Source organism: Tachysurus fulvidraco, chromosome 22 (assembly GCF_022655615.1).
Source record: "Tachysurus fulvidraco isolate hzauxx_2018 chromosome 22, HZAU_PFXX_2.0, whole genome shotgun sequence".
NCBI lineage: Eukaryota > Metazoa > Chordata > Actinopteri > Siluriformes > Bagridae > Tachysurus > Tachysurus fulvidraco.
Window position 1 is genome coordinate 1,021,130 of NC_062539.1, and position 14,587 is coordinate 1,035,716.

At 46.3% G+C, this 14,587-nt stretch overlaps 1 protein-coding gene across 2 annotated transcripts in view; it reads right to left on the reverse strand.

Moving 5' to 3' along the window:
• clcn2a (chloride channel, voltage-sensitive 2a) overlaps positions 1-11,928 on the reverse strand; it is a 52,520-nt gene extending 40,592 nt beyond the window's left edge. For both annotated transcript variants that reach the window (XM_047806636.1, XM_047806635.1), the window contains exon 1: positions 11,409-11,928. The gene's annotated coding sequence lies outside the window, so the exon portion shown is untranslated. The remainder of the gene's footprint in view (positions 1-11,408) is intronic.
• Positions 11,929-14,587: the final 2,659 nt, after the last annotated feature.

The window sequence follows — 14,587 nt, forward strand, 5'->3', positions numbered from 1 at the left end:
CACGTGTGTGACACAATGCTCAGGTCACGTGTGTGACACAATGCTCAGGTCACGTGTGTGACACAATGCACGGGTCACGTGTGTGACACAATGCACGGGTCACGTGTGTGACACAATGCACGGGTCACGTGTGTGACACAATGCTCAGGTCACGTGTGTGACACAATGCTCAGGTCACGTGTGTGACACAATGCTCAGGTCACGTGTGTGACACAATGCTCAGGTCACGTGTGTGACACAATGTACGAGTCACGTGTGTGACACAATGCTCAGGTCACGTGTGTGACACAATGCTCAGGTCACGTGTGTGACACAATGCTCAGGTCACGTGTGTGACACAATGCTCAGGTCACGTGTGTGACACCATGCTCAGGTCACGTGTGTGACACAATGTACGAGTCACGTGTGTGACACAATGCACGGGTCACGTGTGTGACACAATGCACGGGTCACGTGTGTGACACAATGCTCAGGTCACGTGTGTGACACAATGCTCAGGTCACGTGTGTGACACAATGCTCAGGTCACGTGTGTGACACCATGCTCAGGTCACGTGTGTGACACAATGTACGAGTCACGTGTGTGACACAATGCACGGGTCACGTGTGTGACACAATGCACGGGTCACGTGTGTGACACAATGCTCAGGTCACGTGTGTGACACAATGCTCAGGTCACGTGTGTGACACAATGCTCAGGTCACGTGTGTGACACAATGCTCAGGTCACGTGTGTGACACAATGCTCAGGTCACGTGTGTGACACAATGCACGGGTCACGTGTGTGACACACTGCACGAGTCTCGTGTGTGACACTGCATGAGTCACGTGTGTGACACAATGTACGGGTCACGTGTGTGACACAATGCTCAGGTCACGTGTGTGACACAATGCACGAGTCACGTGTGTGACACAATGTACGAGTCACGTGTGTGACACAATGCTCAGGTCACGTGTGTGACACAATGCTCAGGTCACGTGTGTGACACAATGCTCAGGACCCGTGTGTGACACAATGCACGGGTCACGTGTGTGACACAATGCACGGGTCACGTGTGTGACACAATGCACGGGTCACGTGTGTGACACAATGCACGGGTCACGTGTGTGACACAATGCTCAGGTCACGTGTGTGACACAATGCTCAGGTCACGTGTGTGACACTAGGTCACGTGTGTGACACCATGCTCAGGTCACGTGTGTGACACAATGTACGAGTCACGTGGTTGTGAACACAATGCTCTGGTCACGTGTGTGACACAATGCACTGGTCACGTGTGTGACACAATGCTCCGGTCACGTGTGTGACACAATGCTCAGGTCACGTGTGTGACACAATGCTCAGGTCACGTGTGTGACACAATGCTCAGGTCACGTGGTGTGACACCATGCTCAGGTCACGTGTGTGACACAATGTACGAGTCACGTGTGTGACACAATGCACGGGTCACGTGTGTGACACAATGCACGGGTCACGTGTGTGACACAATGCTCAGGTCACGTGTGTGACACAATGCTCAGGTCACGTGTGTGACACAATGCTCAGGTAACGTGTGTGACACAATGCTCAGGTCACGTGTGTGACACAATGTACGAGTCACGTGTGTGACACAATGCTCAGGTCACTTGTGTGACACAATGCTCAGGTCACGTGTGTGACACAATGCTCAGGTCACGTGTGTGACACAATGCTCAGGTCACGTGTGTGACACAATGCTCAGGTCACGTGTGTGACACAATGCACGGGTCACGTGTGTGACACAATGCTCAGGTCACGTGTGTGACACAATGCTCAGGTCACGTGTGTGACACAATGCTCAGGTCACGTGTGTGACACCATGCTCAGGTCACGTGTGTGACACAATGTACGAGTCACGTGTGTGACACAATGCACGGGTCACGTGTGTGACACAATGCACGGGTCACGTGTGTGACACAATGCTCAGGTCACGTGTGTGACACAATGCTCAGGTCACGTGTGTGACACAATGTACGAGTCACGTGTGTGACACAATGCTCAGGTCACGTGTTTGACACAATGTACGAGTCACGTGTGTGACACAATGCTCAGGTCACGTGTGTGATACAATGCTCAGGTCACGTGTGTGACACAATGCTCAGGTCACGTGTGTGACACAATGCTCAGGTCACGTGTGTGACACAATGCTCAGGTCACGTGTGTGACACCATGCTCAGGTCACGTGTGTGACACAATGTACGAGTCACGTGTGTGACACAATGCACGGGTCACGTGTGTGACGCAATGCACGGGTCACGTGTGTGACGCAATGCTCAGGTCACGTGTGTGACACAATGCTCAGGTCACGTGTGTGACACAATGTACGAGTCACGTGTGTGACACAATGCTCAGGTCACGTGTGTGACACAATGTACGAGTCACGTGTGTGACACAATGCACGGGTCACGTGTGTGACACAATGCACGGGTCACGTGTGTGACACAATGCTCAGGTCACGTGTGTGACACAATGCTCAGGTCACGTGTGTGACACAATGCTCAGGTCACGTGTGTGACACAATGCTCAGGTCACGTGTGTGACACAATGCTCAGGTCACGTGTGTGACACAATGCACGGGTCACGTGTGTGACACACTGCACGAGTCTCGTGTGTGACACTGCATGAGTCACGTGTGTGACACAATGTACGGGTCAGTGTGTGACACAATGCTCAGGTCACGTGTGTGACACAATGCACGAGTCACGTGTGTGACACAATGTACGAGTCACGTGTGTGACACAATGCTCAGGTCACGTGTGTGACACAATGCTCAGGTCACGTGTGTGACACAATGCTCAGGACCCGTGTGTGACACAATGCACGGGTCACGTGTGTGACACAATGCACGGGTCACGTGTGTGACACAATGCACGGGTCACGTGTGTGACACAATGCACGGGTCACGTGTGTGACACAATGCTCAGGTCACGTGTGTGACACAATGCTCAGGTCACGTGTGTGACACAATGCTCAGGTCACGTGTGTGACACCATGCTCAGGTCACGTGTGTGACACAATGTACGAGTCACGTGTGTGACACAATGCACGGGTCACGTGTGTGACACAATGCACGGGTCACGTGTGTGACACAATGCACGGGTCACGTGTGTGACACAATGCTCAGGTCACGTGTGTGACACAATGCTCAGGTCACGTGTGTGACACAATGCTCAGGTCACGTGTGTGACACCATGCTCAGGTCACGTGTGTGACACAATGTACGGGTCATGTGTGTGACACAATGCACGAGGTCACGTGTTGTGACACAATGCACGGGTCACGTGTGTGACACAATGCTCAGGTCACGTGTGTGACACAATGCTCTGGTCACGTGTGTGACACAATGCTCAGGTAACGTGTGTGACACAATGCTCAGGTCACGTGTGTGACACAATGTACGAGTCACGTGTGTGACACAATGCTCAGGTCACTTGTGTGACACAATGCCAGGTCACGTGTGTGACACAATGCTCAGGTCACGTGTGTGACACAATGCTCAGGTCCGTGTGTGACACAATGCTCAGTCACGTGTGTGACACAATGCTCAGGTAACGTGTGTGACACAATGCTCAGGTCACGTGTGTGACAACAATGCACGGGTCACGTGTGTGACACAATGCTCAGGTCACGTGTGTGACCAGGTCACGTGTGTGACACCAATGCTCAGGTCACGTGTGTGACACACATGCTCAGGTCACGTGTGTGACACAATGTACGAGTCACGTGTGTGACACAATGCACGGGTCACGTGTGTGACACAATGATCACGGGTCAACGTGTGTGACACAATGCTCAGGTCACGTGTGTGACACAGCTCAGGTCACGTGTGTGACACAATGTACGAGTCACGTGTAGTGACACAATGCTCAGGGTCACGTGTTTGACACAATGTACGAGTCACGGGTGTGCACAATGCTCAGGTCACGTTGTAGTGCACAATGCTCAGGTCACGTGTGTGACACAATGCTCGAGTCACGTGTGTGAACAAATGCTCAGGTCACGTGGGTTGACACAATGCTCAGGTCACGTGGTGTGACACCATGGCTCAGGTCACGTGTGTGACACAAAGTACGAGTCCGTGTTGTGTGACCACAATGCACGGGTCACGTGTGGACGCAATGCAGGGTCACGGTGTGACCAGGTCACGTGTGTGACACAATGCTCAGGTCACGTGTGTGACACAATGTACGGAGTCACGTGGTGGACACAAGTGCTCAGGTCACGTGTTTGACACAATGTACGAGTCACGTGTGTGACAACAATGCTCAGGTCACGTGTGTGATACAATGCCAGGTCACGTGTGTGCACCAATGCTCAGGTCACGTGTGTGACACAATGCTCAGGTCACGTGTGTGACACAATGCTCAGGTCACGTGTGTGACACATGCTCAGGTCACGTGTGTGACACAATGTACGAGTACGTGTGTGACACAATGCACGGGTCACGTGTGTGACCGCAATGCACGGGTCACGTGTGTGACACAATGTCTCAGGTCACGTGTGTGACACAATGCTCAGGTCACGTGTGGTGACACAATGCTCAGGTCACGTGTGTGACACAATGCTCCGAGTCACGTGTGTGACACAATGCTCAGGTCACGTGTGTGATGTATACAATGCTCAGGTCACGTGTGTGATGCTCAGGTCACGTGTGTGACACAATGCTCAGGTCACGTGTGTGACACCAATGCTCAGGTCACGTGTGTGACACAATGCTACGAGTCACGTGTGTGACACAATGCACGGGTCACGTGTGTGACACAATGCCAGGGTCACGTGTGTGACACAATGCTCAGGTCACGTGTGTGACACAATGCTCAGGTCACGTGTGTGACACAATGCTACAGGTCACGTGTGTGACACAATGTAGGAGTCACGTGTGTGACACAATGCTCAGGTCACGTGGTGATACAATGCTCAGGTCACGTGTGTGACACAATGCTCAGGTCACGTGTGTGACACAATGCTCAGGTCACGTGTGTGACACAATGCTCAGGGTCACGTGTGTGACACAATGTACGGGTCACGTGTGTGGACACAATGCACGGGTCACGTGTGTGACACAATGCACGGGTCACGTGTGTGACACAATGCTACGGGTCACGTGTGTGACACAATGCTCAGGTCACGTGTGTGACTGCTACAGTCACGTGTGTGTGACACAATGCTCAGGTCACTGTGTGTGACACAATTGCTCAGGTCACGTGTGTGACACCATGCTCAGGTCACGTGTGTGACACAATGTACGAGTCACGTGTGTGACACAATGCTCGGGTCACGTGTGTGACACAATGCACGGGTCACGTGTGTGACACAATGCTCAGGTCACGTGGTGACACAATGCTCAGGGTCACGTTGTGACACAATGTCACGGTCACGTGTGTGACACAATGCTCAGGTCACGTGTGTGTACACAATGCTCAGGTCACGTGTGTGACACAATGCTCAGGTCACGTGTGTGACACAATGCTCAGGTCACGTGTGTGACACATGCTCAGGTCACGTGTGTGACACAATGCTCAGAGTCACGTGTGTGACACAATGCTACGGGTCACGTGTGTGACACAATGCACGGGTCACGTGTGTGACACAATGCTCAGGGTCACGTGCGTGACACAATGCTCAGGTCACGTGTGTGACACAATGCTCAGGTCACGTGTGTGACACAATGCTCAGGTCAAGTGTGTGAACAATGTACGAGTCACGTGGTGACACAATGCTCAGGTCACGTGGTGTGACACAATGATCAGGTCACGTGTGTGACACACTGCTCAGGTCACGTGTGTGACACAATGCTCAGGTCACGTGTGGTGACACAATGTACGGAGTCACGTGTGTGGACACAATGCACGGTCACGGTTGTGACACAATGCACGGGTCACGTGTGTGACACACATGCTCAGTCACGTGTGTACACAATGCTCAGGTCAAGTCGGTAGTGTGTGACACAATGCTCAGGTCACGTGTGTGGACACAATGCTCAGGTCACGTGTGTGACACCAATGCTCAGGTCACGTGTGTGACACCATGCTCAGGTCACGTGTGTGACACAATGTACGAGTCACGTGTGTGACACAAGCACGGGTCACGTGTGTGACACAATGCACGGGTCACGGTGTGACACAATGCTCAGGTACGGTGTGGACACAATGCTCAGGTCACGTGTGTGACACAATGTACGAGTCACGTGTGTGACACAATGCCCAGGTCACGTGTGTGATACAATGCTCAGGTCACGTGTGTGACACAATGCTCAGGTCACGTGTGTGACACAATGCTCAGGTCACGTGTGTGACACCATGCTCAGGTCACGTGTGTGACACAATGTACGAGTCACGTGTGTGACACAATGCACGGGTCACGTGTGTGACACAATGCACGGGTTACGTGTGTGACACAATGCTCGGGTCACGTGTGTGACACAATGCTCAGGTCACGTGTGTGACACCATGCTCAGGTCACGTGTGTGACACAATGTACGAGTCACGTGTGTGACACAATGCACGGGTCACGTGTGTGACACAATGCACGGGTCACGTGTGTGACACAATGCTCGGGTCACGTGTGTGACACAATGCTCAGGTCACGTGTGTGACACAATGCTCAGGTCACGTGTGTGACACCATGCTCGGGTCACGTGTGTGACACAATGTACGAGTCACGTGTGTGACACAATGCACGGGTCACGTGTGTGACACAATGCACGGGTCACGTGTGTGACACAATGCTCAGGTCACGTGTGTGACACAATGCTCAGGTCACGTGTGTGACACAATGCTCAGGTCACGTGTGTGACACAATGCTCGAGTCACGTGTGTGACACAATGCTCAGGTCACGTGTGTGACGTGTTTAATATTCAGACTTCATGCTCTTTTCTGCACTGTTTCAGAGTACAGTGTAATTATTGTTTCCTGTAAATCACCGACACAATATTGGATTTGAGTTTGAATTCCAGCTGATGATGTCACTCTGAGCGTTACCAAGACGACCAATCAGCAGCTTCACTTTCGCTCATACGCCTTTTCTCCTTCTTTTTGTTTTATTCGTTTCACACTCACTTTCTTCTTTTTTACTTTCTTGTCCATCTTTTGTTCCTCGCTGTTTTCCTCACTATGTGTTTGATTTTCTTTCGCTCATTTTTTCATTCGATTCATTACTCTTTTTTTTCCAGTTCTATTCATTTATTTTTTACTTTTTTGCTCTTTTTGCTTTTTTCTGGTTTCTTTTCTGTTTTTATTTCTTTCTCTTCTCTATTTCTGACTTTTTTGCTTTTCATCTTTCTTTCTTTCTTTCTTTCTTTCTTTCTTATTTATTTATTTATTTTCATATGTTATTTATTTATTATCTTAAATTGATTTATTATTTATTTATTTATTTTATTTATTTATGTTAATGTTTTTATGTATTTATTTTTTATTTATGTATTCTTTATTTTTATTTATTATTATTTATGTTACATGTTATTTATTTCTTATTACTTTTTGTTAAATGTTATTTATTTATTTATTATTTATTTATTTATTTAGTTATTTATTATTTATTTATTCTTATTAATTATTTATTTCTAAATTTTATTTATTACTTCATTCATTATTTATTTTTCTTTTTTCTTTACTTTCATTAATTACTTTACATGTTATTTCTTTTATTTACTTTACTTATTTATTTACTAATTTATTTTACATGTTATTTATTTCTTATTTATTCTTTTAAATGTTCTTTCTTTATTATTTATTATTTATTACTTACTAATTACTTTATGTTAGATGTTATTTCTTTCATTTATTCTTTCTTTATTTCTTTGTTTCTTTTGTTCATGTGTCTTTCTTTCTTTTCTTATTTATTATTTGCTTTCTTTCATGTTCTTTCTTTCTTTCTTTCTTTCTTTCTTTCTCTTTCTTTCTTCCTTCCTTTCTTTTCCATGTTCTTTCTTTCTTTCTTTCTTTTCCATGTTCTCTTTCTTTCTTTCTTTCTTTCTTTCTTTCTTTCTTTCTTTCTTCCTTCCTTTTTTTCCATGTTCTTTCTTTCTTTCTTTCTTTCTTTCTTTCTTTCTTTCTTTCTTTCTGTTCCATGTTCTTTCTTTCTTTCTTTCTTTCTTTCTTCCTTTCTTCCTTCCTTTCCTGTATCACTTGTACTCTGTGTGTTTTCTGATTTTCTTGTATGAAGCTGTTGAGGTTCTGCCTCAGAGTTACTGGTGATCGATGTGCTGCTTCACGTCTCCTCCTGGTTCTCACAGAGTTCTCTGCTACATGAAGCCTGTCGTTTTCCCCCTTTGTTAGTGAGGCTCCAGCTCAGAGGGAATAACGAGCAGCCAGAAGATGATTCAACTTTTCAGAAGCTTTCAGAGAATCTGACAAATGTAGAGCTGCAGAACAGACATTAATGCTAGTGAAGAAAATCGAACTCGAACTCTTCACCATCACACGTCTCGTTTGGAGGAAAGACGTCAAAGACCAGCAAGTGCTCAATGCTGTGTTAATGCTAATTAACACCTCAAGTCTCCATGATGAGTTTATTGCAGATTTTTGGAGATCAGGACAAACACGCAGAGACGTCACTCTCTGACCCGTTCACAAATATGTTCACAATCGGAGCACAGTTCCAACCCACACCATGACACTGTATGATAGGGATGTGGTAGCTTAGTGCTTAAGGTGTTGGGCTACTGCTCAGAAGGTCATGGGTTCAAACCCCAGGTCCACCAAGCTGCCACTGCTGGGCCCCTGAGCAAGGCCCTTAACCTTCAGTTGTAAGCCACTCTGAATAAATGTAAATGGTGGTGCACAGTCCCACGTGACACTAGCCAATCAGAATACGGGTCCCGCCCACTGAGTTACCAACTAACACAGTTCCCTCCCACGACATACCACTGTAGCCAATCAGAGCTCAGCTCACATACACTGTGAGCTGAGCTCTGATTGGCTACAGTGGTATGTTTGGTATAAAATGTGTTTGATGAGCTTACAAGAGAAAGAACATGAAATACACATTTATTGTGTTGTCGTGAGTTATGATTCCTGTTTTGTTCCAATATGTAATGCAAAGCTGTCTCATTTTAATGAATAAAGTCACCTCGGTGTTCACTAAGGCTCGTGTCTCTGACGGCGTCCTTGGAGCGCGACAGACGTCCGAACAGGCCTGTAGCGTCAGAACGAGGTGCTCTGAAGCCGAGAGCGTTAACACACTGACCCAATTCACCAAAACATTCTCTTATGTTCCTTTAAATAATTCAGCGTGCAGGTCTGAACGAGTTCAGAGTGTCTCTGTTCTTTATTAACTGACGGCTCTCTCCTGGAGGTCCAGAGTAAAGCCTCATTAGGCTCGGATGTTACTGCCTCGCGTTGGTGTGTGTGTGTGGGGGAGACAGACGCCCCCTATACCGGGGTAAAAAATGATTTCATCTCATTATTTAAACATCATAAGGGCTTAAATGCATTAGCAGGATGTGATGATGGCTACGACTGACTGGTGTAACTCTGATTGCATTTCATTAGTAAAGCGGAGGAGGCGGGGCCACCTGGGAAGATCAGTTAAATAAAAGCTAGACTTTATGCAAATGAGAAACAGCGTTGTGGCAAACGAAAGCTGTGGCACTCGGAACGCTTCATTTTTCCCCACTGTGAAACGTTTTTATAACCACCTCATAAAAACTATGTAGAAATAAATCACTTCATTTTATCACTCCGGATAAACGCTGCTTTGAGCCGCATCTCTAACGTGTGATTAGCATGTTAGCATCCTGCCGCTGGGGCACATGATTAGTATATTAGCTGTTTAGTGACATTCAACTGCGATGGAGTCAATTTTCCAGAGATGCCAATCAACCTACCATGCATGTCTTTGGACCGGGGGAGGAAATCGGAGTACCCGGAGGAAACCCCTGAGGCACGGGGAGAACATGCAAACTCCACACACACAAGGCGGAGGTGGGAATCGAACCCCGACCCTGGAGGTGTGAGGCGAACGTGCTAACCACTACTAGCTTGTATCTTACCAGCTAAATCCGCTAGCTAGCACTACTGCGTGTTAGTGAAAGATTTAACTTTAGCTGATGTGAGCTAAGTGTCATTTCTGAGAGCGTGTTGTGAATGTTCTAAAGCAATATCAGCAGATGAAGCAGCACATTAGATTTTGTTTAGATTACAATGTGTTTATTAACAGTTTGCAGGACTGAAACCTGATGCTATGAGAGTTATAAGCTTCCCTGACTAATTAGCTACCCAATGTTCACATTAGCGATACGTGTGAAAGACAAACATGTGATTTCAGTGACACCTCACATTTGACTGAGAATTTCTCAGCTCTAGGTCATTCTGTAACTGTAAAGATGCAACATGATTTCTTGGACCAGTCCTGTGGTGTGTGTTGACGTCTCGTCGGTCTCCTGCTTTGCTCTCGTAACTTTTAACACTTCATATAACTGTGTACAGAGACATTATATAGAAAATTACAGCTCTGAAGCATGAGCCACTGAAGAGTACATGGCTAATTACGCTAGATTAGCACACTTTGCTAATCTAATCTGATATCTAAACGAGTCCGAGGTCAAGAACGTAACGTAAATACGGAAGCTGTATGTTTTATTTACTATCACGTCTAATTGTCTACATTTTGTCTCATAACTGTCGAAACGAGGACAGGAGAAGTCCCTCTCTCATATAATCAGGGCAGACTGGACGCCACCACGCTAGCAGATCACACGCCGCCTCACGCCATCACACCACACTGAGCTGTGGATTTATTCAGTGATACGCTCTGATTAATGAGGACAAAATAATTAGGGCAAAGTGGACACAAACATAGACACCCCCCCACACACACACACCTCCTCCCACATCCCTCCATCCTAAATCCATCCAGTTTTACCAACAGCAAGGAAAGACATGAGCGTGTCCTGAGAGACAGCAGATTTCTGACCTGACATCATCTTCTCACCATGAAAAAGTTTTTGCACGCACGAATAAACGAGTTGGAGGAAAACTGAGAGTCAACTGGTGGAGATGAGCGCCGCCTTTAACACACATCAGAACAGGACTGGGAATAAAAATGTTAATAGGCGTGATGCTATGTTAGTCTTAAGACCTGCTATTACACGTTTTGTAGATCAGTTACTGTTCCACGGAGAGAAACGACGCACCGTTACACAGATTTACCTCTTTTTACACAATAGAGTGAATAATGATGAATGTCATGCCCTTGAGCTCCAGTTGTCCAAAGTGTCCTTCAGACTGGGCATGAAAGAGAAGATGATGGATGATGGATGACGGATGATGGAAGTGTGTGATGATGTGTTTGATGACTTCTCAGGATCTTCCTCTCAGCAGCCTGTTGCAAAGCCAGAAGATGCAGCCATCAGTAACAGGTTGCACATTAAAGATGCGGCCACTCACCTCTCTCTCTCTCTCTCTCTCTCTCTCTCTCTCTCTCTCTCTCTCTGTGGGGTTTCTCCTTCTCTTTATCTTCTTTCTTATGTTATTCTCCTCTTTAAACGCTCCAGTCGTCACCTGCGCAGCTCCATTTCATCACCGACTCACGGAATCCGACATCCTTCTAAAGCATGATGACAGGAATTAGAAGAAAAAACCTTTCAAAAAAGCGTCACGACGTCCAACTTCGGATCTTTTATTGCGGCTGCTGATGAAGATGATTAAGATTCAGAGCGCGTCAACAAATAAACAAACAAACGGCGGCGCGTCCGCCATCGCGTGCACCGTCACCGAGAGCCTGCTGATGGGTGAAAAACCGGCACACTGTCGGGGTGTGTGTGTGTGTGTGTGTGTGTGTGTGTGTGTGTGTGTGTGTGTGTGTGTGTATCCAGACACTGATGGTGTGATGCAATGCGGCTTCGTCACCGGTCTGCCACTGAATATTCCACGTCACATGTACAAATAGTGCCTTAAATCTCTTAAGTAGCAATATGAAGTGCGCTCATACACACACACACACACACACACACACACACACACACACACACACACACACACACACACACACACACACACACACACACTCTCTCTCTCTCTCTCTATCACACACACACACACACACACACACACACACACACACACACACACACACACACACACACACTCTCTCTCTCACTCACACACACACACACACACACACACACACACACACACACACACACACACACACACACACACACACACACACATACACACACACAGTGCAGCTCTAACTCACTCCAGGTGCTAATTAATTTTCAGTCTTGGTTCGTTTGTGTAACTGTTACGTCGTGACGTCAAGTATGTTTGCTATAACAGGTTAATTCCACATTACTCTTCTTTCCATTAATTATAGAACATGTTATAGTCTTTATCTGTATCTAGTTACAATTAGTGTTCTATGAAAGGAGTGAGTTAATGTTGTCGCATCTTATAGCAGCTATAAACACTCAGTAGCTGCTCTTTATTTTCTCTCATGACAAAAATCATGCAGAAACTTTGTCATTTGGATGACGGCTCATCGGTCGAAGCTCAATCCCAGCAAAACTGAACTGCTGATCATCAGGTGTTTCATCCCCAGGTCATGATCTTGTACAACGATCTGATCTCCCCTTCAGTCACAGATCAGAACCTTGTGATAATCACAGACACTCGACTGTCCTTGTCCTCACATGTCCCTGATGTGACTCGCTGGTGTCGGTTCCTTCTCTACAACATCAGCAGGATTCTGTCATTTTTCCCCACACAGGCTGCTCAGGTACTTGTTCAGTCTCTTGTCATGTCGACACTGGACTACTGCAGCTCTCTCTATCAGGTCTACATATGAACACATCCTCTGTAAATGACCCATAATGCAGCTGTGTGACTTGTCTTCAACCTGCCTAAGTTCTCCACACCACCACACTATTGTGTGTTCATCCACTGGCTCCTGTAGCTGAACACATCAGATTTAAACACTGATGCTGACCTACAAAGCCACAACCAGACCATCTCCCTCTTACCCCAAAGCCCTCTTCACTGCTCACACTGCACCTCACACCCTCAGATCTACAGCACTGGTCCCACTGGTCCCACCATCTCTCAGGGTAAGAGGGAAGTTTACTACAAGACTCTGTTCTGTTCTGCACCGAGGTGGTGGGATGAACTTCCCCTAGAGGTCCAGACAGCTGAGTCACTGGATATTTTCAAACGATGGTTATAGACCTACTTCTTCTTGACCCAGAGTTCATGTATTTAATGATAGAGACTTAAAAGCTTCTGTACGTCACTCTGGATAAGTGAGTGTCACATGATGTAACTGTAAATGTAAGTGAAGTATTCATCACGTCAACAAGTACGCATGAACGCATTGAGACATTGAGAAACCTGCCATTTAATCCGCGCTGCTATCAGTACACACACACACACACACACACACACACACACACACACACACACACACACACACACACACACACACACACACACACACACACAAACAATGTTTACAACAGAAGGACAAAAAGATGCGTCAGTAAATTACATAGCCACTTCACCTCAGAGCCAGCAGGGGGCACTGAACATTACACAGCACTCCGTTAAAATCCATTGATCGCAGAGATGAATTCCTTCTTGAAAATCCGGCTTGGAATTCTGATTCGGCGGAACATGACAGTGCTGTCTGATGTTTGTCTGATGTTTGGGTGGATTTCGGAATAATGACGTTCTTTTAGAGCATTTTGCTAAATTGGTAGCTGTAAACTTTCTTTACTCGTTAGCAACATTAGCACCGTAGCTCCAGCAAACCTCGAACAGCAAACACGGCTGTATCGGCTGATCAGAGTAAAATGGCGGGAAAACATAGACAGGAATGACAGGAATTTTATTCCTGGCACTGTGACTGCTTTAAAGGTAATGTTTTTTTAGATCAGGGGAGAAAAGAGCTCAGTGCTTCTGTATCTCTGGTGGTCTTTGCCCTTTACATGGAAACAAACATTTACACAGAGACATTTACCTGATTGAGGAGATCAAACACACACACACACACACACACACACACACACACACACACACACACACACGCACACACGCACATACCGGCACACATACACACACATCAATATTTGCTACGGTTGATTAAATAAACCTAACAAAGTTACTTATGGAGTTTCTGGTGAGCTTTTTTCATCGCTTTCTTATAAAAAGACACATTTTACACACAAAAGTATAAATTAAAATTAGATTCTAAATCAAAAGTAAACTATGATTACTGTTCGGATACAATGGTGCGTCAGTGGTGTCTGTTTTGTTAAACTTTAACTTGTAACATGAAAGTAAATAAAATTGAACTTAAATAAAAGATTAAACTTTTTAGGGTCTAAGCGTGGGAACATGTTTAAACTAGAAGTGAAAGGAAATAAAGGATCTGATAAGGATAATCTGTGTGTGTGTGTGTGTGTGTGTGTGTGTGTGTGTGTGTGTGTGTGTGTGTGTGTGTGTGTGTGTGTGTGTGTGTGTGTGTACCATTTTTTATGTGACACACACTCTCACACACTCTTTTTACATTATACTCTTTAGACTGTTCCTGTGCCTGTTACCCTCCCCTATCACACACACACACACAC